The following is a 27076-nucleotide window of genomic DNA, read 5'->3' as shown; positions in this document are numbered from 1 at the left end:
AAGTGAACAAGTGACACAGGAATTAAGGTCCACAGGCAATAGTAGGCTTCTCTCTCAAAAGTGATCTTATTGTAAAAAGGATTACAGAAAACAAACGGAAACTGATTTAGGAAACAATGCTTAAGTATTTCTTGTAACTTTTTTCCGGACCATTTAGCTACTATGACCAAGGTAAGGCAATTTAATGTACTTTACATCTTTACTAGCAGTACTATTACACCGGTCTAAGGACAAAACTTTTCATTTAAAAATTTTCAGAACTTTGTAAAATACAAAAAATGGGATATGAGTTTTCAGAAAAGTAATTCTGAGGAGTGAAACCATATCTTGATGAAAATAAATTAAAATTAACAAACATTGTAGGCTCTATTAATCAAAGTGCGTATGAGTTCATCTTATACAACTTTAATCGAAAAAGGATGTAATTCAATCCCAAGCCAGTAAAAGTACTTTTCCTATAAACAGAGGTCTCAAATTTTTTATTTCTGTATACCTGTACATCTAAAAATGACAACTTATTATCTGTTCCGTCTCACAAGTAAAAGAAATGTTAGGGTGTGAATTAAAATATTCAAAAACAAATCAACATGTGATAATTCCTTAAACACAAGGAAAGTATCATCTACATACCTACGATAATACAAAGGTTTGAAAGCACTAGGGCATTCAGACATCCAAATCCTTTCACAATAACCCATAACAAACGCATATACAGGTCTAAGAGGGAATTTCCCATAGCTGCTCCATCTATTTGATTATATAATTTACCATCAAAAGTAAAAATGCCATCAGCAGTTGCTAAATGTAATAATTTTTGCAAGTCTATTTTATTAAGTCAAACACTTTTAATGGTTTTCATATATTATTAAGAATAATGTCGGTTTGTTTCTTTTAATGGGATAAAGCTATTACAGAAAAGGAAAATTAGGTTAACATAGTGATATTTTTATAAACATCTTGGTTCTCTAATTGAAAATTTAATTCTTTATATCTTTCAATTTTAATAAGATGTTATAATGGCTAGTTTCGATGTAACTCTTTTCACCAATATCCCATTAAAAGAAACAACATGACATTATGTTTAATGTATATGTGAAAACCATCTATCAGTGTTTGGACTTAATAAAATAGACTTGCAAAAATTATTACATTTAGCAACTGCTGATGGCATTTTTACTTTTGATGGTAAATTATATAATCAAATAGATGGAGTAGCTAGGAAATTCCTTGGACCTGTATATGCGGATTGCTTCATGGGTTTTGTAGAGATTTGATGTCTGAATGCCCTAGTTAACAAACCTTTGTATTACTGTAGGTATGTAGATGATACTTTCCTTGTGTTTAGGAATTATCACATGTTGATTTGTTTTTTGAATATTTTAATTCCGTCACCCCTAATTTCTTTTTATGGATGAGATGGAACAGGATAATAAGTTGTCATTTTTAGATGTACATATATAGAAATAGTAGCAAATTTGAGACCCTCTGTTTATAGGAAAAGTACTTTACTGGCTTGGGATTGAATTACCTCAGTTTTTCGCCAAAGTTGTATAAGATGAACTCAATACGCACTTTGATTAATAGAGCCTACAATGTTTGTTGTGATTTTAATTTATTTCGTCAAGATATGGTTTTCCTCCAGATTACTTTTTCTGAAACTCATATCCCATTTTTGTATTTTACAAAGTTCTGAAAAATTTTTAAATGAAAAGTTTTGTCCCAGACCGGTGTTTTTATAATAAAGATGTTACATTAAATTGCTTTACCTTGGTTATAAGTAGCTATATGGTCCGAAAAATATTACAAGAAATACTTAAGCATTGTTTCCCTCAAATCAGTTTCCGGTTTGTTTTCTGTAATCCTTTTTTTACAATAAGATCACTTTTGAGAGAAAGCCTACTCTGCCTGCTGGACCTTCCTGTGTCGTTTACTTGTTCACTTGTTCGCAGTGTGGTCTGCGAAACGAGGATCTAGTTCCGCTGGCTCAGACACAGAATTTTGGAACACAGTATGTCTTTCTAATTAGAACTAGGTTTCCCTTTCCAAACCTGGTTATTTTCTTTTCTGCCATTAGAGAACACAGTTTAGCACAGGACCATCCTTTCACTGACCTGGATTTTCGGGTACTGTCTTTTTTGTTCAAACAGACTGGATTTTTTAATTTCAGAGTCGCTGACTATTAAAAAGATGAAGCCGGAATTGAACAACAACTCGGATGGTATTCAACTAGCTATCGTGTAATTTCATAGTAGGTACTCAATTAGGTCGTTAAATATTTTACTTTGTGATATTAGTTTGTTTACATTTCACTATAGTTTTATTTTCATATTTTTATGTTTGTGTTTTTAATTTCGTTATTTTACGTCTCACCCTTTTAGTTTGTATTTACTTGTTCATTTTATATTTCGTTAGTATTTTTGCTGAAGATTTATTATGACAATTATTATTGTAATTTTATTGATTCTCATCCTTGTATATAATTTCAGCCTGATGATGAGGTTTTATACCTCGAAAGCTTGTAATAAAGAATGTTCTTCCGGTCTTATAATATTATTTAATAGCTATGTATTATATATATATATATATATATATATATATATATATATATATATATATATATATATATATATATATATATATATATATACATATATATACATATATATATATATATATATATATATATAATATATATATATATATATATAGACAAATATATATATGTATTATATATATATATATATATATATATATATATATATATATATATATATATATAAATATATATATATGCTATATATATATATATATATATACATATATATATATATATATATATATATATATATATATATATATATATATATATATATATATATATATATATATATATATATATATATATATATATATATATATATATATGTAATATGATATATATATATGTATATATATATATATATATATATATATATATATATATATATATATATATATATATATATATATATTATATATATATATATATATATATATATATATATATATATATATATATATATATATATATATATATATATATATATATATATATATATACATCCACATGCAGCAATACCACTCAATCAATCAAGTCTAAAGGTAATTATAAGAGAAAATGTCAATATAATGACTAGGATGTATTGACAATTAATTCAAGGTTGTAGGGAGCTGATAGGGTCGTGATACATTACAGCAATGGGTACTGCTTGAGAAAACACTTGATAACAATTACTTTAGAAGGGGACAAAATACAAACAGAATGTGAGTCTGAAATACTGAAGGGATGCTGACGGGATACGTAAATTACCTCTATGGGTGAGAGGGCATTCTTGGCACTCCATGCGGGAAGATTCTACAAGAACATGCCTATCTTAACGGGTGCGATGAGAGCATACAATTGGGGCAGAATCGGTTCCTCAGCGTCAGGTTTGATCTCTAAACGACACGTTGCAGGTTCTGTCATCGAGAATGAACGACCTGACTACTCAACTACGGAATGCAGTGTCTTGGACCCTTTAATCACCTTCGAGTCTTATTGAGCGTAAGAATGGTGCTACTGCAAATCGCGAGTGAGCTTTGAAATAAAATAAATTACGTAAATTAGGCTTTGTGAGTGATGATGGTCTCATGATAAAAGTGTTATTTAATTACTCCAGCAAAGTCTTCTCTGATATGAATAAGAAAGTGTTGAAAAGGAATGAAGTTTGTTTTGTCTTGAAGTAAATAATCCTTTTTATCAATCACTTTTGTTTTGAAATGTTTTCAAAAATATTTTGAAATTTGATTTCTAGTGACAAACATGATAAAGGTTTGGTTTTCAAGAATTCTCTGAAACATTTGGCATTTTCTTCTTTCTATTGTAAAAAGTAACAGTTTTATACATAATATATCCAGAGAAAGTATGACAAAAGGCACTTAGCAAAAGACAAATCCATAGTCATTACCAAACAGACAAGGGTAAGATGGTTTTTGTTGTTCTTAACAAGACTGATTATATTTCTAAAGTAAATGAGGTTTTGAATGACCATACCAAGTTTGAAAGAGTTCGAGATGATGTTCTCCTAACCATTTTGAACAAGGAGGATAAGATTAACAGATTGTTGAGAAAACTGAAATCAGAAAATTCCATTGATGATGGTGTCTATTCAGATCTTTATACAACAGGTTCCAGACCAGGAATATTATATGGCAACCACCAAGGTGCATAAAACTGGGTGTCCCCGGCTCATGCGACCCATCATGTCAGCTATAGGTATTTTCAACTACAAACTTTCCAAGTACCTGTGCCCATTCTTGCTCTATAACAATTAATGAGTAGGTGGTTAAAAATACATTTACTTTTGTTAAGAGATAGGGAGTGAAAGTTTCGATAATTGTGTTATGGCAAGACTTTGATGTGAAGTCACTGTTCATTAAAATATACCTTTAGTTGAAACCATTGACATTTTATCAAATTAATAATTTATACAGTGATTCTGATAAAATTCTATATTTTACAAAGCCTCAACTTCATAAACTTTTTATCTCTAGTAGCAACTCAAATTGCTTTTTCATCTTCAATAGAAATGAGGTTTATAAGCAGAAGGATGGGGTTGCCATGGGAAATCCACTGGGTCAACGTTAGCTAATGCCTTTCTTGCATATCCTTGAGGGTTAGGTGGTTGAACAATGTCCGGCATCTTTCAAACCACTTTTATATAGACGCTATGTAGATGACACTTTTTTAATTTTCAGATCTCCCGCATTCCTTTGTTTCTAGAGTATTTAAACTCGAAGCATGAAAAAATATCACATTTACGTCAGAAATAGAGACTGATGGAAAGCTGGCCTTTCTGGATGTTCTAAATAAGCCGCAAAGGCAGTGAGTTTCATACAGGGTGTATAGAAAACCAAATGTAGGACTCTCAACCAAATTTTCATCTTTTATACTTATTAATTTTAAGAGGAACTTATGTAAAACTTTAAAACAAGGCATTCCAGATTTGTTCCAATTATTTAAGCTTACATTTTTGAATTTTCTTGTATCAAAAGATATTCTTTTTCATAATGGATTCACGTGCTAAATTTGAGAACACATACATTGTAAACAACCCCAAAAACTAATGGATCCACGTCCCAAAAGTGACAGTAAACAAAGCTACAATTTATTTTTCCTTGCCTACATCGGGTAAGCAGTTTTTCCTTGGAGAAACTGTTTATGTAAATTACTATTGAATTTTACCCTCAAGTTAGTCTCAGAGTCATATTCAGGCCTAAAATGTAATACAAAAGTTTTTTTCAAGTTCAAAGACACGGTGCCCAAAGACCTACAGTCATCTTAGTCTATAAGTATACATGTAGTTGCTGTAATGCAACTTATGAATTAGTAAATCAAAGCGCCAGTTTCGGGTCCGTGCCTTTGAACACCTAGGCCGATCAATTCGAACAAACAGGCCACTTAACAAACAAGCACGAAAAGTGCCATTAATGAGCACTGCCATCAGCATGACCATCCTCTGAGTATGATTCTTTTTCTATATTAATACAGTCGTTCTAGTGCTGGAGCTAACCACAATCGAAACATTATACACCATCAAAGAAAAACCATCACTCTGTAATAATGAACGGTCAGTTGAGTTGCTTTGTTTTTAATTCTGGATCTATCTTCTGAACTATCGTTGTATTTGCCTTATGATTCCTCTCTTGCCTCTTGCTATAGGTCAAACGGTACTGTTCAATTTTAATTCTTGGTAGTTAGTTCTGATGTTTAATTTTTATTTCATTTTAATGAGTGTTTTCTTTATTTGTATTTATTTGTTTTTTTTAGCTTGCCTGATGATGGGGTGTGTAAGGGCCAAAAACTAGTAAGGCAATAAAGAATGTTTCCTCAAGTTAAGTCTACCTATTACTTATTCGACTGAGCTTTCCACAGAATTCTTCTGTTGCATCTATATATATATATATATATATATATATATATATATATATATATATATTATATATATATATATATGTATATATATATATATATATATATATATATATATATATATATATATATATATATATATATATACATATACACAATAAAATCAGTGGAACTTCTTTGTTCTCCCCCAGGAGACATAACACAGCTACCCCACGCCCTGCAAACCATTTGTCCACCCATTGTGGGGTGTGTAAGCAGGGGAACAGAACAGGATAGTAAAGGGAGACATATACTTTCCTCCGTAAACCTATTTGTCCGGCCAGGGTGGGGCAGGTATTTGGGGATCGAGGGGTATGGGGAGACAGGAGTACTGGGTTCCAGGCACACCAGCATGCTCTTATTACATACACAGACATATATATATATATATATATATATATATATATATATATATATATATATATATATATATATATATATATATATATATATATATATATATATATATATATATATATATATATATATATATATAGAATCTACTGGTCACTTTTACCCAGATCCACATATACTTTAATAGCCACCCCCTCTTACTTCTCAATTTTTCTTTTTTTGGATATCCTGTCACTACAATGCCGTAAGATCCAAACCTTTTGCGTTTGGATCTTGAAAAAGAACAAGGCGGAAAAAACAGGCGTATCCAAAAATTTTGAAGGCCAATAGTTAAGAGTTTGTGTGTTAAGTGTTATAATTGACAGGTGAAACACACACACACACATATATATATATACAGTATATATATATATATATATATATATATATATATATATAGCGCACCATATATATATATATATATATATATATATATATATATATATATATATATAATATGTATGTGTGTTTATGCGTTTCGCTCGTGAACAAAGAAGGCAATGAGTCAGCCAAAGTGCAATACACAGGTAGTAGGAACAGGAATAAATATGGCAATGTATAATAATTTATTCAATGCATTTCGCATTCAGCTGAATGCATCTTCAGAGTTTTTGTACAATAAATAGTAGGCAATATGAATTATATTGTTTAGCAAATTGTCTAAAAATCACTTATACAATAAAATTAAAACGCCAAGATTAAAAAAATGCACATATACATAAGGTAGACTAAAGATTAACATAGAATTACACCGAAATCAAAGCACACATATGTTGATCAAAAGTTTAGATAAGAATAAATAAAAAAAAAAAAACATAAAAATAGCGGAGTTAAGGAGTTAAGAAACATTTGTAAATAAAAACATCAGGTTCAGAAAGGTTCATACAAGGGGATGGAGGTTTGACTTGTGTTCAACTATCTGGAACAAGTTGTTCTATGAAGAGGTCGAGAATCAGTCATTCATTTTGGGTTGGAGTTTTGGCCCACAATAATAGAATCGTCGTTTGATGAGAATGTTGCATTTTTACTATGTTCACGTGGACTGGACTGTTCAGATTAGAATAGTGAACATCAGTACTTTGAGAACTACGCCATGTTTATTTCCTGCCAGTCTACCTTATATATATATATATATATATATATATATATATATATATATATATATATATATATATATATATATATATATATATATATATATATATATATATATATATATATATATATATATATATATATATATATATATATATATATATAGCATCTGAAAGTTCTCTATTTACAGTAACATCCAAAATTCCTTCTCAATATTAAATTTGCTGTCTTGGCAGAGCCATCTTATGGTAGTATTTTGGAAGCAAATTAAACTCAAGTCCTTTATCTGCAACCCTCTTGAACTTTCACTTACTATTTTGCAAAATTCTCTCTACGAAACTATTTCCACTGCTTTCTGTAATTTTATCTTTGGTGTCAAATCTGTTTTCTTTTGGCTTCTACATTATCATTTCCATTCGGTCATCATTCACTCCATCACATCTTTTCTATAATAACTCATGCATCGTCCTGCACTTTCCGTCCTTCCTCTTAAAGCCTCACTTGAGCTGTCGAGATCAGATTCTGATTCTCCTCGCTTCATATCACTTTTCTCTGCATCCACATCTCATATCCTCTCTCCGCTTCTGAATATATTGTTTCTCTGACATATTGTTCTTGAACTAAACTCTCTTTTCAGATTGTCTTTGCTTCACTTCAGATTCACTCGTAGATAACAGAGTTCAGAGATAAACTTTTTCAATTTTTTACAGCAGCTATCTATTTTTGCCCCAGAAATTCTTTGTACAAAAAAAATGTGATTTTGATAATGTTACAACTCTTCCATAACGATTCTACTAATCTAAAATAAAGATATTAATAAAATCATCTATTTAAGCCATTTCTTCACACAGCAACACTTTTAGAAATGAGAAGAACAAAACTACCGTTCTGGTGAGTGAGAAAAGTAGGCAAAAGTGAAAGCAAAGGTGAGACAAACAGACAAGGAACTCATCAGGGAGCAAATGTCCACCAGACCGTTTAACAGACTTCGCCGTCACCACAGACAAACCTTGGAGTTTGTTCATGACCATCGTTCTCTCGGTCGCATAAATATTCAGCTGTCTTGCAGGAAAAATAAATTCTTTTTCCTTCTCTATCTAAATGACAGCTTCAAAAAATTGCTTAACAATACCAGCACCTTGATTTACTGTTTAGTCTGACACCCTATCAAAAGACAAAAATTGTGCAAAAGCATTTTTATTTTAATATCAAAGTTAATGTTATAGTTTTCTATGCCCTGAAATAAAAGTTAATGTTATAGTTTTCTATGCCCTGAAATATTTCGAATCACATGTGGCACCACACGCTCCGATATAATATTCACTCACAGGAACAGACTGAAAATCTGAGACTTTGTGGCATCGACATTCAACACTTCATTGTTAAACACAGACATGCAATTAATCATCACCCTAACAATGAGTGACATAGTATCAAGTCGACAACAGTTATATGCATAGCAGTATGAAAACAACTGAATTCCTCGGAAATCCTGAGACTTACAATCGGGAAGATGATTTTGGGAGCAACAGATTATTAACACTTACCACTCTTGCCTCAGCCGAGACGAAGAGTAGCTGCTATTCCAGGTATGTGGGAAGTCGACCCAATTCACTGTGGAAGTTTTTTAAAAGTCCAATACTGTTTGCATTCTAGTTTGATAGGATTCTCGATAAAGGCATCAATAAAAAGAATAATATTTTTTCTATCTTTATGTCCAGTTGTCGTTGGCATACTTTTAATACTTTACACGCAGGAGCGCTTAGAACTTCACAAAGTATTCGGAAAATATATTTTATGATGGATTTTCCCTAGCAATTTTTGCTTCATAAACAACACATATTCTGCTTTCCTCTTGATATATATCCCCCCTCAACATCCATTAATTATCATTTTTCATGAATAGACTGATATTGTAATCATCTCATTGAATCTGAAGCCATTTTTTTTTTTTTTAATAATACCAGTCACCGTAGTCTAAATCGGCTGCGTTCATTTACTTGTGAGACGAAGAACGCGCTGTACCGGGCGCTTAACAAGAAAAATGCCATTTATGAAATTACTGATTAACTATTTCTTCTTTCCAGAAATTAATCCTCACTTGGCAGTTCACTAGCACACTAATTTTGTTATATGTAAACCAAAAATATAGAAAAGAACAAAAATATTGACAAAACTAGAAAATAAAAACTTAAGGTTTTATAACTATATGACATCATACACTCCCCGTGTTTACAACCTAGTGTTCTAAACCCCACTCCCTGAGCCCCTGACCAACTCGGCAGGAAGCATTGTAGGGAGAGAGAGAGAGAGAGAGAGAGAGAGAGAGAGAGAGAGAGAAGAGAGGGATGCACTATCCAGACCAGGAGGGAATGTAACCATGTTAATGTAATTTCACACACACACACAAACACACACACACACACACACACACACACATACATACACATATATATATATATATATATATATATATATATATATATATATATATTTGTATGTATGTATATGTATGTGTGTATATGTGTGTGTGTATGTCTATGTGCATGTGTTGTGTGCATAAATCTACGTACTTTATACCTATAGCAAAAGCTCTCATATTTCACGGGTAATCGATTACCGTTCCATCGGATAAAAGAATATTAACATGTGGCCTTTACTTTCTCTAATGCTTACTTTTACGGGCATCATTTTTTAGAAAGAGCAAACCTATTGTCTAACTCTCATATGAATGCGTGAAAATATGCACAGGTAACCCAATATATTTCAGTAGTTTTGCAATGATGTTATCAGGACAAATTAATTTTTCTGTATGTAAGCAACTGTTGTTTGAAATGACGATCAGTGAATATATATTGATCCTATTTGTGGGTGATATTTTAGCGATGGCCAATCTCTCAGTTGACCAGGAATACCCTACATAGTTTTCTAGATTCAGATTTATGAACGCTGTGTGAGAATTTTATAACAGGCTGTAGTTGGTACATACACACAGACATATACAGCTGTCTGGATTCACCAAAAATATTTGCTTTTATACTAGTCATACTTCATAGTTCAGCAATACATTATTTCTTATGATTCATTATATATTCTTGTCATTAAGTAAATTTTAATTGTTCAAGTATATCTTTTTTTTTAGATTTTCATAGGAATTCATATCAGGTATCACTGGCAATACAGTAGTTATGCTATATTTTCATAAGTCTGGTATTTGAAAAAATCTCCGTCACTTTCATAACATTGAAATGTTCGGTCATTGAAAGAATGCCATGTTACTTGCAATGACTTTGCATGTGTGTGTGTGTGTGTGCAAGAGAGAGAGAGAGAGAGAGAGAGAGAGAGAGAGAGAGAGAGAGAATGCTTACTGGTAAAAACAGGGCCACTATTTTTTCTTTTTAGCAGCTACTGCCAAACTGCCAAATCTCCCCAGAGAAAATAATATTACAATCTTTGTATGCTGTATAAAGTACATATTTTATATAAGTTTTAGGTTGAAAAGATAAAAACATACAATTTTTTTTTCCCTTCAGCTTCTCTACAATGAAGAATACTCTTGGACATTACACATTTTGAAAACTGAAAGTGTTGAATTGTTCTGATACTTTCGACCTGGCAGTATAGGTAATTTCCGCACTGTTTTTAGGGGGTAAGGTGAACATGGATAATTGGTGGGTGGCAAACCCATGGTCTTTCTTAGACCAAGGGCAAACCTATTTACATGGCATATGAGGGAGTGTCATTGTTCAATTTCCTGGCCTCCACATACTGTACATCAGGTATGGTAGGCGTGACCGCAAAAGCCATTTGCTTGAGATTAGTGCCAGAGATTATCCCGAATTTATGATGAATGAATTTAGTTTAATTTTTACAGATACAGTCTTATAGCCGAGTAAAAAAAAAAAAAGTAGAATAAAACAATCAATATCTGAATGAAAAATAAATTTCAAAATTCACCATCTCCTCGCAGATTCCTGTTCGTACTTTGATCCCTCACGGGGATTCCAGAATTCCCTCATCGGCAGTCAAAAGTCAGGAGGAAAGTGGAAATGATAATTGAAGGTTCCGGAATCTCCGTCATAAATCAGACTGGGAATAGGAATATGTCAGGACTCGGGATAATCCCACTGTCCCCTTCTGAAGTAAGTGTTCCAGTTGTCAAGCCCACCGAAGTCGATGCAGGTGGGCAACAGCGAGAGCGGAAAACAAAGAGGAGCCATTTCTTGCAAAACAACACCTGCATCTCAAACACAACCCCCCCAGTAGTCTGTCATGTAGATAATCAAAAGCAGTCGAGGTTACAACATATCGTTATTAAAAATATCATGTTCAGTCGTGTAATCACCGTTTTATCAGCCATTCAATCTTAATACGCTTTGACACACATACAGACACACACACACACACACACACACACACACACACACATATATATATATATATATATATATATATATATATATATATATATATATATTTATATATATGTGTGTGTGCGTGTGTTTAATATCGTATGTGTGTATATATATATATATATATATATATATATATATATATATATATATATATATATATATATATATATATATATATATATAATATATATATATATATATATATATATATATATATATATATATATATATATATATATATATATATATATATATATATATATATAAATTTCAATAGTAAAAAATAAATGACAAATCATGAGAAAAGAAATTTTTGTGTTCAGGTGAACGGATAATTTTCCCGTGTACGTCTTCATTATATATTTCTTATTAATTTTCTTCGTCATGCTAACACTTATAATTTTCGTCCAGAAGTTGCCGGGAAGGGGTACAGAGTCTTTCGCTAATATCAATCTCCAAGTTGTGAGTCAGAACCTGACGAATTGTATACCATTCAACCAAACCTCCTTATAACAAAATGACTATGTTATATACTGTGTTTGATTTCTATAAACTCTCGTTCTGCAGGACACATTTCAAAGAAATCTAAGATTTCAGATGCAGTGTGCAGTTACCAGTTAATCTATACTATTGTTAGAAACCAGTTGTTTTAAAGGAATGACATTGGACCAATAGACGAGTTGCCGCACTTTTTTCAGGATTCGCAGGTTAGTTAAACAGGGACATTAGCTTCTCAAAAAGAGTGGCAAACAAAATTAAAAAGTTGGTAACAGAATTGTCAACCTCTAATATATATGCGAGTTGTAAATAATTGTGAAAAATAAAACTTGTTTTAATTATTTGGATGAATATACGAATAACAATTAAAATGACCAATATGCGATTTATTTTTCTAAAAGAATGAAACAATTTCTAATGTTAAAAACACAGAGCCTGGGCAGAGGAGAAAGAAAGTGACCGCGTGAAGTCACGCCTCTTAACCTCCATACCCTCAAGATCTAAAGACTACAAGGTCGGCCGGCGCGCAGATTATAATTTAAAGGTCGCGGTCAGTGACGTCAGTCAAACCATGTCAAAGCATGTAAAAGCCGCGCCACAGAGATCTCTTCGTCGTGGCAAGAGTATAATGGGTAAACAATAGTCATGGACTGGGTCCACGTATCCAAGATCCACCTACGATATTATTTTGTCCAGGGATATTGTTTTCTTTCCATCGTTCAGTCGCTTTTCCTACGAAAATGCCCAACAACTGTTCAGTTTTTGGATGTTCTAATACAAGAGTGAAAACAAAAGCTTCGAACATCAAATATTTCAGTTTTCCAAAAGACAATAATTTTCGAGTTCTCTGGAAACAAGCATGTCGTCGAGCTGATCAAATGAATCTTGAAAATGCTGTAATTTGTTCTGTTTATTTTACAAACAGTGATTTCATGGATGGCATGAAGTCTCGTTTGCTTCAAATTGAAAGTCCCAAAAGCAAGACTTTTGAAGAAAGATGCTGTGCCTTCTCTTTTCCTTTGTGGAGGCAAGTTTTATGCTACAAATCATTCTGTACTTTTTGCTATGAAAAGAAATACTGAATAAATAATGAGAACTGAATTCAAATCATTATTAGCTTTATATGTGATAATTGTTGACCAATAGTTTAACACAGTACGTAGATGAAAAATAGTTTGCTAAAGATTGTAGATTATATGTGATTTATCGGTTTTTTCAGGAACAAACCGAGATGAAAGACTATCTGATGAAATAAATAGGGCAGAGAAAGGGGTATGAAAAAGGACTGTGAAGGAAATGCTAGTTCCTTTTGGTAGTAGTGATGATATATTAGAATGTGATACTAGTGGTAGAGTAAGTATGAATGCCAATACGCGAGAATTTCAGATTCCAGAGGACATACATGCTCAATGTGAATTAGATATGAATACCCTCCGTGATGAAAACAAAAACTAAAAGAGCAAATTAAATATCTTCGTTTAGAAAGTTCTCTAGTAAAGGCACAGAAAGATCATGATGAAATTGTATACAATAGAGTTTTAGAGGTATTGGAACCGATTTTTAGTAGGAGTCAGATATCCACCTTGATGAATAAAACAAAAATTGTGAGAAATTGGACAGATAGTAATATTTCTTCGGCACTTACACTTGTAGCATAAGCCCAAAACGTTATAATTATCTCAGAGACGTGAAAGAGGTTTCAATTACCCTGCAAAACTGTGCCAAATGAACTGAGGGAGCAAAAAACTTCCAGCTGTGAACCAGGAATCCTGTCATCAGTGTTGGCTTTGATGAAGTCAATTCTAAAACCTTTAGTGAAAGTGAGAGATTAACTGTATTGTCATTTGATGAGATGAGCATTGTGGTGAATAGTTATGAAAAGTGCAATGACAGATTATGAGCCCACATGAGAGTGCAAGTGGTAATGCTAAAGGGGCTAATAGGTAAATGGAAACATCCCACATACTTTGATTTTGACGATTCAAATATGCATGAGAAAATAATTGATTTGATAAAGGAAGTGGAATATGCAGGTTATCCAGTGGTGGCAAAAGTGCATGATTTATGGCCGTGCAATCTTAGGTTGTGGACAAAATTTTGGATTGACCCTTTATGTAAGAAAACGTCCATCCAGAATCCGTGTGCAGACAGACAAATATTTCTCTTTGCAGATGCTCCTCATTTACTCAAATTAACCAGGAATAACCTTCCAGATTCTGGGCTCATGTTGTCAAACGGGGATAGAATTTCAGATCATCCGTTAAGAGAAATGGTGATGGAATGTAAAACAGAGTATGGACTGGCTTACAAAATAAGTCAAACTCACTTAAACGTTCAGGGTCAGATCAGCATGTTAAATATGCTGCACAGCTGCATCAGAAGTTGCGGTAATTCTTAATTTTCTAGGTGAAAGCCTTTTAGGAATAATGAATGGAAAGCAACATATCAGTTCATATCGTTAGTGGATGAGTGATTTGATATTATGAATGCCACATCAATGAAAGGCGACAAAGCTACTCGATGTGCTTTTGGCTTAAATTTCTTATCAGGCAAGTGTTGTGAACATTTATTGATATCATGTCCAAGGAGAGTGATTAAGGTTTCAGTAGTCGTGTCAAGAGTTGCCAGAAAACACACATCTTTATCAATTTCAAAGGGATAATTCTGTCTTACTACTCTTACCAGGCCTGTTCGAAATGCTTAAGACGTCTACTGAAGTCGATTATATCCCAACAAACTTAATCAGGATAGTCTGGAGCATTTATTTGCTTGTATAAGGCAGATCTAAGGCCACATGATCATCCCAATGCAGTAATTTCAAGTAAAGACTGAAAAAATATTTGTTAAAAAAGTAGCCTTTATAAGGGAAAAATTGAGTGCCTAAATAGACGAAAATCAAGACTGCCTGTCCTAATTTTTCAGGATTAGCAGATTCATCTAAATAGGGGACAAACTGCAGAAGAGTGGCAAAGTGCCAAATTTGTCTCAAAAGTCTCATTTTAACAGAATTGTTAATCTTTCGTGGATGGAAGAAGGTGATGAGTTCTTGATAACTGGAACAGGCAAATAAAACTTGTTTTAAACATTTGCAAGTACACTCCAGTTCTGTAACCGAGGAAGAATCTTTGATAACATGGTCATATATGCGATTTTTTTTTAATTAAAAGAATAGAAAAACAAATTGTTGTTATGATATAAATGTTGGATAGATGTAATGAGAAGTGATCTTCTTGTACCTCAGATACTTTCTTTTACAATTAAGTAAGATCAAGATCTTTTTAAAGACGAACAATTTAGAAATCATTGCATAAGAACACTTGCTCCAGATGAAACTCGCTGGGAGGCCTTACCATTTGTGTCATATTTCTTGCAAAGAATATCTAATATTTTTAGAATTAGACATTTAAACAGAAAAATTTATTTCAATAAAAAAAGGAAAAGAGATTGCAGAAGTATAAATCAGGAAATATTTACTAATCTGAAACATGATTTAAATACACTGAGAACTTACTTATGATTAAATTATATTTTATGTATATATATATATTAAAATTGTAAAATAGAAGCATTGTAAATAAACTGAGAACTTGTAAATAAACAATAAATTATATCTTATTTAACTTATAGATAATAATCAAAATTGTGTTGTTTCATGTTTTCCTCTAACAGCGTTACATTCCGTGAGTGATTTCATAAAAACAATATCTACAATATGCATGAGAGTTAAGAGAGAAAATCCCAAAAGTGGTAATCCAACAAAGATTTTCAGACAAGAAAAGATTGATTAGGGAAATGGATTGAGTGAATAGCTTTTCTGAAGTAAAAACGTTGATACTACACATATAAGGGTTCCTCTGAGGAAAGGCGTGGATGACGTCATGCGAAGCTGCCCAAATGACCGATTTATTTCAAATTGGAAAAAATTAATCTAGGAACCACTAGCTAGTCGAGAACTGGTCTAAATAAAAAAAAATAATTCAGATGAAAAAGGTAAGCAACAGAACAATCAAAAAACTCTTCAGTTGCTCCGTCCACCATACGGACTGAGTAAGTAAAGCTGTTGGGCTAGTGACCCGAGGTGCCCGCAGAGGTTCAAAGAGTTAAAAAAACCTCAAAATCCCCAATGGTAATCCAACAAAAGCAATTTCAAATAGATCATTTTCCGTTCTTGATTTTCTGAAAAAATGACCATACTGCCCCATTAGAGTAAAAAGAAATTCTTCAAATGAGATCAGAAATCCCCAAAGTGATGCTTAAAAATTTCAAAAAAGATCAGCTCATCCTTTCTCGAGAACTGTTCTCGAAGTAAATAAACAATAATATACACGGAGAAAACATTTATGCTTTAAATCCAAAAAAAAAACGAGAAAGTGATTCAAAACGTAAAATTTAGCGTTTCTAAAAAAATATAAGCCAAATCAAACAGTTAATAATCTATAGGTGATAAAACATACTTACTGATATAACAAGAATATAAGGTACAAGGGTATGTAGGTCCAACTTCTTTTATGACTCGCATGGTTCAGTTGGTAGTGCCCTCAGCCTTCAATTGACTTTTCATCCTGATGTGAAGAAACCTGGGTTCAATCCCATATATATATATATATATATATATATATATATATATTATATATAGTAGAAATTGAAATATATATGAATATCATAAGACCTATGTATATAATATCGAACTTATGACATATATATCCGGTCAATAGACGTACATTGCACGTCAACACCTTCCGTGGCAAGGTCGGGAAAACGATCGATCCCATTTCAGAGGAAGTCATGTCGACCCTCCTCTTGTGACGCTGTAACCAACATATGCTTCCCTCAGGCCCGGAAAAGGAAGGGCTGAGCCATAGTGTTACTGCCTGGCTTGAAAATGAAATGAACAGATAGGAAAAAAAATAAAAAAATTTTGGGAGTCTTATGAGATTAACAATGAATCACTTGTGTGATTAAACGAATAAGTCACAGCATGCCCCAAGGCTCAAACCCCTTACTGTATTAGGTTATATTTATAAATAATAACATTTCGCATTACGGTTTGACGCAGACTTTCCTTTATACAATATTCCACCCAAAATTCCGCCTCCTAAACCTGTCCCTGACTAGGTGGAAATCCCTTTGCTGATGCGAAAATACATCATCATAATCCCAGTCTTGCCTCTTTTCCTTAATAATTAATTCAACAAATGGTTCGCAGTGATGTAGCATGATCATACGAATAACGCCATTCGAGCTGAATGGATTTTTCGAAATGAACTTCAGCAAAAACAGGATTACTGGAATACCGTCCAATCGTTCCTCTTTCCGAGTTTGTTTATGTAATATCCTTATGAAATATTCTCAAAGATTACACAGCAGCAAAACTCTGGCTAACAAATAAAGTTCTACGTTCTGCAGGCGATTCGCGAGTTATTATGGAAATGAGAAAATGTTAGTTTTTGCGCTTTATAATGAAAAAGGTTTTATATTACTCGCCATTATTTTTTCAGGCATGTTAGTCACAACTAAACATTCGCAGTCCCATATAAAACTGGTATTTTATTTCCCGTGAAGCTTTTATGAAGATTCTTGTAATTCTACGTTACCTAATTACTCCGGTAATATATCGAGTCATGACTTCATCGGCGATTAGTAGTAAATGTCATGCATGAAAAGGACCTCTTTGAGCAGTTGCCTCTTTGTCTGACTGCCTGTCCGGATGTCCCGCTGACTGATATATATATACTCTGACAAGCAAGAGGTCACGGGTTGGGTTCCCGAGCAAAAAAAGAGGCAACCTGCATCAAGTGCCTGATAGTCAATCAAGTGGTGGTGGTCACAGCTAGGGGTAAGGGGAGCTCTCTCTCTCTCTCTCTCTCTCTCTCTCTCTCTCTCTCTCTCTCTCTCTATGCATTGTTCTCCCGTTGTTTAATTAACTTGCATTTTCTCTGCAGGTTACAAACTGCTGACAATTATTGGCACTGTACTGTTGACTCTACCCATGCAAATAAAATTTCCCACATAACTGAATTAATTTCCCTGTCTGTATTAAATTGCTCCGGAGTCACCAGTTGGTCGTTCACTAGTAGACCAGACCTAATCGAGAAGATTATTATATATATATATATATATATATATATATATATATATATATATATATATATATATATATATATATATATATATATATATATATATATATTATATATATATATATATATATATATATATATATATATATATATATATATATATATATATATATGTGTATATTATGTGTGTTGTTTTTCTCTGCGCATATAAGCGTATGTTGAGTAGAGAGTGTGCATTTATTAATGCTTTTATTTGGAACGGGAATGGATTATTGCAAGTAAGAGCGTAATAATGATAAATTTTTTCATGTTCAGTCGATTTTCTTTAGCTTTTAAATATGACTCTTTTGTCATTTTTCATAAAAAACGGCAGCGTGAATTTGCACTAACTTTTGAATTCGATTGCCTCAGAGAATCCAGATCTAAACTGATAATGTTATTGAATTGGGAAGCGACAGAATCTAATTAAATAGACTGAACACCGAAAATACAGTTGTAATTGGTTTCTGTTCCGACATATTCTACCTGGATGCTCGTAGATACGGGCTTTTTTTCCTGAACATCTTTATTCATTTCCAAAGTGAACTACCACTACAGAGAAGACTCATGTGCAAAAAAGGTGGTAACAAAGAAAAAAAAAACTATATAATAAAAAAAGATGAAGAACAAAGAATGGACAGATAAATACACACAAGTCTAAAGATCAAAATATGTTTAGAAAACAAGAATAAATTGCATTTTGCATTTCTCTTCAATTTACTTTTACTAACAAGTTCTGTCCAGTCACTCTGCATTCACTGCTGACGTCATGAAGATTAACAGAGCAAGAGAAGGTCGATGGTCACCTTCATAAATCCTCTTGTAAAAACACACCTGACCATTTCCTTTCATCCTTATGAACGTCAAGATTCTATGATGGCTCGCACTAAAAAAGAAATATAAATAAATAAAAAATTACAGTTTGTGTGGCCTCGCCAGACAAGAAAAATAACAGAGCTGAATTCTTCAGCTCTTAAGCGCACAATTAACATGTAAAAACTGCGCAGAAGTTTCTTCGGCGCAATCAAGTTTTCCGTACATCGTATAATGCTGTATGAGCCACGGCCCATGAAACTTTCAGCCACGGTGCGGTGGTGGCCTGTCATAGAGCGTTGCCAGACGCACGATCATGGCTAATCTTTACCCTTAAAAAAAAATAAAAACTACTAAGGTTAGAGGGCTGCAATTTGGTATGTTTGATGATTGGAGGGTGGATGATTAACATACCAGTTTGTAGCCCTCTAGCCTCAGTAGTTTTTAAGATCTGAGGTCGGACAGAAATGGTGTGAACAGAAAAAGTGCAGACGGGCAGACAAAGCCATCTCAATAGTTATCTTTTACAGAAAACTAAAAACTGAAGCCTTAGTTCAAAAGAACTGTGGTCTCCTTAAGTTGGTATTCACTTTATTTCTTTCAATAAATCAAACCTATTATTTGGAACTGAGTGTTGTATAGGTGCCACTGGTGTTCCATTCATGATGATACTGTTTAAGGAAACAAATGAACGCAGCCTGCACTGCACATCGGGAGATTAGAACAACTGGGGAAACAGACTTGCAGATATGTAATGGTCCGCCTCGAATAAAGTCCAACAAAGAAGTAAAGATATAAACATACGAACTGAGAAACACGCAAGGTAGGTGAAATAAATAACAAGAAGGATGGTGCTTACACAAAACTGACCAGAAATGAGACCATGGTAACAGTTTTCGCCAGGCAATTATAAAAGAGATCCAGTTTCTAGGCTGAATAATAGATAAAAGAGATTATTACAGAAATAACTAACTGAAATGAAATGAGTGGAATGGACGACCTTGCATAATATATGTAAACAATAATTTCTTTTTATGACAAAGGGTTGCTATGAACATATTGAGACTTTTTTCGGTACCTAGTATATATAAAACTCCAGAGATGCAAAATAAAAATGGTAAAGAAGGAGAAAGTGAGACAGGTGGAAACTGATGAAATACTGGGGATGAATATGAGAACTTTATGGAGAAAATTATATTTTTTAGTGGAAACCAAAAGCAAACGGGAACGGTATTCAGTAAATGGACAGTGGAATGAAACTTATAAAGACATAAATTCTGTCTAGGGCTAATGGACCCGGTATGAAATGAGTGAATATTTTGTAAAATTGTTCAGTGTAATGTATATGATAGAAGAAATCAAAATTTAATACTGCAAGATTTCAGTGGGTTATCGTGAGCTAATAAACAGCCGTGGAAGTGATTATTCGAGATGTACAGATGGCAACTTAAAGTCTAAATGCTGGAAGGGCTCCAGAAGCTGGTGATGGAATTACTAGAGGGATTCCAATGGTCGACTGGATCAGTGAGAAAAAGGTATCAATGGAATAGGTGCGATGAATAATAATATTATTATTTAGTGTACTTCTAATGTTGCGTGGGAAGTTTTTATTTGTAAAATCAAACGGAGAACCGATCGTCTGATGGGGAAGATGGTAGTCGTTTCAGAGAGCGTTTTGATCAACTGTCTGTTCATGAAATATTTATTCCACAATTACATTTGGCAAAGATTGACGTAGATAGAGCTTATTATTTAATTGGTAATGATGATGTATGGTGCAGAAGACTATTTGTGAGGGAAAAATTAGAAGCATTCTTTTGAAATTGAAGCTTGGATTAGAATACACGACGCAAAGGTGACAAGTATGCTGGAAAACTAGAGAGTAGATAATGGTGTCCTATAGAAGCTTATCTGTTCAAATCGCAAAGATGATGTTGTGAGTCAGGTCGTCGAGAGGCAAGAAGTTGTGGTGTAAGTTGTGATCTGTAAATCGAAAGGTAATTTCTCAGAAAGAAAAATAATATTGACAGGTGACAATAAATGAAGGAGTTCATAAGAGGAGCAGAGATTGGACATAAGAAAGAAAAACGTTAACAGCGAAAAATGTCAGCGCAGAAATTAGGAGAATGGAGGCTCGTTTGGGTATTTACAAGGGAATGTTCTTCATATGCGAGGGTCAGAAAACACCCAATCACTAAACTAAGTAAAGCAAAAAAGACTGCTGAAGATTTACGAAAGTTCAAAGGATGTTGGATGGAGGCAGGTACAGAGTCTTGAATGAATTGAGGAGAGGGAGACTTGTGTGCATAGATAAGAAATCCATCAAAATAAAATCCGTTATACACAGAACCGTTCTTTGTTTGCTAAATAAACATAATGTTATAAAGATAATGACCTCAATGTGTAGTCAAAGGAAAAAAGTCCATTGCAAACGCATTAGTGACTGGAGAATATCAAGAACAGACTTATATTGAGAATATCCCAGAGCTACGGATTAAACAAACTAATCAGATTTTCCAGCTTCATTAATTATTCTTTGTCAAGAACTTTATCATAATTACAAATGTATTTCCACAAGGAACCGTTGCATATGAACACAGGTTTATTTTAAATGCAATATATTTACAATTAAAGGCATCAATCAGAAGAATGGGGAATGATAGGCAGGGAAAGAAATATTCTGTCTCGGTGTTAAATAATTTAGCAAATGATCAAATACTGAAGAATATATGGGGGATCCTCTTGAAAGAGGCCCTGATGATGGGATTGCAGTGAGGATGTTAAGGCAAGAAACAAGAAACACAAGACATGCAGTTGTTTCCACAGCTACCGACACCGTCCGCAATCAGAAGATGCAGGTCATTATGTACGGAAATTATAACGACGTCGGCGAATCGAGGGTTGCACATATGGTGCCAAGATAACTCGATTCTGGTGTGAGATGCTTACGTAAAAACGTCACACTGGGCTAACTGAGTCAGGACTTGGAGAAATCGCACTTCAGAAAAGAAAATAGTCAAATATTTAAGTTGCGTGACTATTTGAAAGGCAAATGTTACCTTATAATGTAGCAATGGAGCCTAGTCAAAATGCACAGGGATTGAGAGATGAGTTTAATGGGTCACGCTTTACTGGGGGTGGCTGCAAGGTTGGCCACATGGGTTTTGCTCAATAAGGAGCATGCAAGGGGATGTGTGTTGGATCTAGCGCCAGGTAGGATTCTGAGAGCGAAGCTGCTGTGTCTGGCGTTTTTACGCCCTCGGAGGATTAAGATGTGGCTCTTCTCAGAGGATGCTGGGATGGTGGCTCAGTCATGATCTCCATTTCATGTGCCAAACCCTTCTAAATCCTGGTGACTTCTGGCAACACATTTTCTCCAGTTTCTATGGGGCACTCAACCTTTTCTGGCGGGTATTCCCAGGCTTACGTCTCCATTCGCCTTTTTATCTGAAAGGAGGTATTTCAAGTAGCCACCAGATCTTAAGAAAGGTCCAAGAGAAAGTTATTTAGGAGCTGGGTTTCTCATGCCCTTCTTCAGTTAGTTATTAGCATGAAAAATACTACCTTTTTTTTTTAAATCAGTTTGGAAGTTGGGTTTGCTTATAAAGTGGTTTCCCACGTTACAGTTACTATATACAGTATATATATATATATATATATATATATTATCTATATATATATATATATATATATATATATATATATATATATATAATATATATATGTATATATATATATAAATATATACTGTATATATATATATATATATATTATATATATGATATTATATATATATATATAATTTATGAAAATTATGTAGTTATTATATATATATATATATATATATATATATTTATACCGGTTATTATATATATATATATATATATATATATATAAATTAATATTATATAAATATCAATTCCTGACCCAAACTCGGCTAACGCGAATTATATATATACATATATATATATATATATATATATATATATATATATATATATATATATATATATATATATCATATATATATGTATATATATATATATATATATATATATATATATATATATATATTGTGTGTTAGGTGTGTAATTTGTATGCATACAATTTATTTATTTTAATTAACTTGATTGAAAATTGATTTTTCTGCCGTTATCGCATTTCATAATAATCTCCTTTAACACTGGGAAAATCAATGGATATGTTAAACAAACTGATAATCTGGAAGTTTCAGAGATTCCAGAAATGTTAGATTCTCCTTTGAGAAATTAATCTGATACGGATTACTCATTCAGCGCTGATGGAATTTGGGGAGCCTTTGTTCAATCAACAGTTCCCACGCTGGACCCAGACTCGGCTCTATTATTGGATGTCATTCAAACTTTATTTGAGAAGTTCTTCCAAGCTCATAATCCAGGTACATGGTGAGATAAGGCTCTCCCCTAAATGTACACGTGATTTAATATCTCTGTACTCAACTCATTATCGTTGGTCAGTTTTATATTGTCTTTAAAGATAATGATATACATCAAAATCAAATATTGTGCGTCTAGGTTTAGTATTGGTTACAATATTTGTACTGAATTCTACCGTAAAATTATGGAGATTTGATTGAAATTGAAAGAAAAAACAGTTGACATTCTAAGTGATGCCACCCTAACAAAACTCATTCATGCAACTCCTAAACATAAAAAAGAGATTAATTTGGCTACAAATTCTCTCAATTAAATAGTAAGTAAAGGTTAGAAGAAATGTCATTAGTTATAAATGACTTATGTAACTCTTACTGTTCCTAATCGTGTGATTTGAAGGTAAAATGTTAAAATTTGTGATAAATCTTCTTTGCTGAAAAATTGGAAATTATTATTATTATTATTATTATTATTATTATTATTATTATTATTATTATTCATTATTATTATTATTATTATTATTATTATTATTCAGAAGATGAACCCTATTCATGGGCCACTAACTTGAAATTCACGGTTCCCAACGAATATGGTGTTCATTTGAAGGAAGTAACAAAGGTAATATGAAATGAAAAAAAGAGATGAGTTTAGAAAAGAAAAGAAAAATTTAATATATGAATGAATAGACAACAATGCAGCAAAAGTAAAATTCAAGGAGAACTGTTCACTGTAGTTAATGTGTTCCAAAATGCTTGCTTGAACATTTGATGGGTTCCAATTGCACAACATTCTCGTGAAGACTTCCTCAATCCAACGATGTGGAATAAAGGACCACTGGAGCTGAGAATTTCGACAGCGAGCCACATTTATTGCATATTACGAGTTGTTCAGCAAATGTGGTGGCAAGAAAAGAAGATCTGGGATCAATTGTGAGAAAGATCTCTGTTAAATACAAATCATGAAAAAGTGGCACACAAAGACCATCCATCGATGATCCAAGTCATGCTAATTAATATTAGGAAACAGAAAGTTTCCACCACGGACCACTCTATCTAAAAGAGATAAATCTCTGGCAGAAGCAGACATCCACACGGAGAACAGTATCTAGTAAAAGAAAGATAAATGCCCTAAATTGATTTTAAGGTTGATAAAAATATGAATCATTACATGTCCACAGTACCAAACTTCCTTACGGCATTTCCTGGAACTTTCTTTAAATGGTTCTCAAAAAAGTAAAATGTGAGTCAAAATTTTAAAGCTTCAGACTCATGCACTGATGTAGGGTCCCATCCACTTCTAAGGGGAGGATGGGGTGAAAAATCGGTACGCATTAAACTACTAATCAATAGTGTTTTCGTTTTACTGGAGTTCAGCTTCATGACGATATCCCAGACTGCCTGCACCTTCCACTAATTCGCTCCATGTCACGATTGAGACTAAGGACAGAACCATTATTTTCTCACAAGTGGAATTTTACTGCACCCACAGGTATTCCGAACATTATCGACATATACCGTATCACTTGAAACTCATAGCACTAAAAATAACAGTCATGGGAAATATGGAAGTCAAACTGTAAAAACAAGAACGCTGGCTTTAATCCAGACATTTACTTAACGTTCCATTATTATAAAATGGGTTGATAATAAACAAAGGAAGATTCTAGTAACAGATATATATTTTTTCCTTCTCAATGCTGTGATTACTAATATTAGCATTTTATCATTACAGTGCTACTGTTGTTATCGTTTAAAATAAATTTTTGTAAGGCAGCGTTATTTCTGTTAACCTCTTACTATTATGATCATCAGCACACCTCCAAAAATATATTACAATAACAAATAAAAACATCCACATAACCAGAATTTTTCGAACCAAAAGCAGTTTAACGATACTCCAATTGTAATATGAGTTTGTGTTTATGGTCAATTGTCTCTCTCTCTCTCTCTCTCTCTCTCTTCACTCTCTCTTCCATAATCATGCATTTTTTCAAGTCATATTGTAAAAGTAATGGAAATCAGTTTATCTAAAGATTATCATACAGGACCACCAGAATAATTTCTGTATGCCCAGCAATGTCAATTAATTTTATGTTTGTTCGGTTTACTTAAAAACAAACAAATAAACAATATATTTGTTAATTATATGCTGTTTATCATGCGATCCAAAAATATATATATATATAGCATAATCAAAATATATATAACAATAAACATTTATATATATATATACGATATATATATATGATTTATATATATATATATATATATATATATATATATATATATATATATATATATATATATATACACACACACACACACACACAAAACATCATAACATATAAATATATATAAATAGTTTATCAATATTATAATATATTACTGTATGCCCAGCCAAATATATATTTGTAATAAAATAAATTTTTGATTTTGGTAATTTTACTTCTCATAGAAATGGCATCATCTGAAGAATTTCGTTTAGTTAGAATTAAAAGAGAGGGAGCTTTAAAACATCTAGAGTCCATAAAATCAATGAATATTTAACCCAGAATGAGCGCAAGTTACGAATGATGTTTTCCCAAACAATGCAGGAATATGCTTTGATGTATTTTTTTCCAAAGCAAACAAATTTATATCATTCGACCTATGGATAAAACAATCATTTTGCTGTATCTGTTGTATTTACGAATTAAGTTAAAAACACATTGCCGCTAAGAAGGCACAAGAAATAATTTTCTAAAGATAAGATAAGGAGGAAGTGGGTGAGGGTCCGTGAGAACTTTTTTCATAAACAAATGTAAAATTTTAAATAAATCGAGAATAATGAAATAATAAATGCCAGAAATAATCGAAACTGAGAAAAAACTGTTCAATACAGTAAATATTTATAAGTCAAAGAGAGACTCCAAACTATGAAAATTATGTCAAACTGATCCAGGGATAATCAACTTTTTTGAGGAGAATGTTATCCATGTTGCCCGGATGTCCTCAAATTTTGATTGTAATTTGAGACCAGATTCATACGGAGTTTGTAATGCTTCTTTATAACACTGCTCTTTCCTATAATTAAAATTTTATAGTGTTTTTTTTTTTTTGTGCGTGTGTTTTTTTTGTTTATCAGCTAAATTTCCTCTTCCTTTGCCGCAGTTTCCTCTTATCTCTCTCTCTTTTTTTTTTTACACACGAGCATTATAAATAATAATGAACACTGAAGTAACTGGATTTATGTCTAACCGTCGATGGTTGTAAACTTCACAATGTTAAATAATGCTCCAGCTGTCTCCTGAACGCAACAACATTCGGATTTTTCAGAGAGAAATCTCGTAAAATCTGTCTTAGT

Source organism: Macrobrachium rosenbergii, chromosome 53, assembly GCF_040412425.1.
Source record: "Macrobrachium rosenbergii isolate ZJJX-2024 chromosome 53, ASM4041242v1, whole genome shotgun sequence".
Lineage (NCBI taxonomy): Eukaryota > Metazoa > Arthropoda > Malacostraca > Decapoda > Palaemonidae > Macrobrachium > Macrobrachium rosenbergii.
This window is presented reverse-complemented; position numbering follows the sequence as displayed.